Here is an 862-nt window from a genome sequence, read left to right as displayed (position 1 = left end):
GTCAGTACTATCATGCTGACGTCAGTATGTTGAGGTCGACATGGCCATCCTACAGCATCATCTCGCGGCTTAGTAACCATGTTCCTCTACGGCCATTTCACCAACGTCCACTTGGATGTGGGGCTACCTTTGATGTATGGGTATATATACATATGAACATAAACACATACACAGAAACGTGTATACAAAAAAAAAAAAAAAAAAAAAAAAAAAACAGCCACAATGAGAAATGAAATCCTCAGATGCACATATAACCGAAATGGAACCATTTCGGTTATTTGTTCATCTGAGGAGGAAATCGTGACGTACCGAAACGTTACGTTCGATCTCATTTCTTATTGTAGGTGTCTCCTTATATATTTAAACACACACTGAAACAAACACAAATATACAAATATATATACATACATATATATGTATATATATATATATATATATATATATATATATATATTTGTATATGTATATACACATGTATATGTACACACACACACACACACACACACACACACACACACATATATATATATATATATATATATATATATATATATATATATATATATTATATATAAATGTGTGTGTGTGTGTACGTGCGTGTGTGTGTGTACGTGTGTGTGTGTGTGTGTGTGTGTACATATATTGTATGCAAAATCGTTAGTACATATCCATACCATGCAACAAACAATATAACACAAAAAGAATGAATTACTTCCTGTATTTGCTGCTCGTGGAGAGACACGGAGCTGCTGCTGGTGCACGCACGAGCTCCAGAGAGTAAGTGAGCGGCCTTGCGGAGTGAATAGACGACGAGAGGGCCCTGTCTGTCCTCTCTCGTGCTTTTCCCGGAGCAGTGCACTCA

General features: G+C 36.5%; 1 protein-coding gene across 1 annotated transcript in view; it reads right to left on the bottom strand.

Annotated features, from left to right (window-relative positions):
- LOC113820788 (ryncolin-1) overlaps nucleotides 1–862 on the bottom strand; it is a gene marked incomplete at its 3' end in the record, with an annotated part of 6,383 nt that extends 5,521 nt beyond the window's left edge. The window contains 1 exon segment of the mRNA XM_070119015.1: nucleotides 713–862.

Source organism: Penaeus vannamei, chromosome 43 (genome assembly GCF_042767895.1).
Source record: "Penaeus vannamei isolate JL-2024 chromosome 43, ASM4276789v1, whole genome shotgun sequence".
NCBI lineage: Eukaryota > Metazoa > Arthropoda > Malacostraca > Decapoda > Penaeidae > Penaeus > Penaeus vannamei.
Note: the sequence above shows the minus strand (reverse complement) of the source record. Positions and strands in the feature narration are given on the sequence as shown.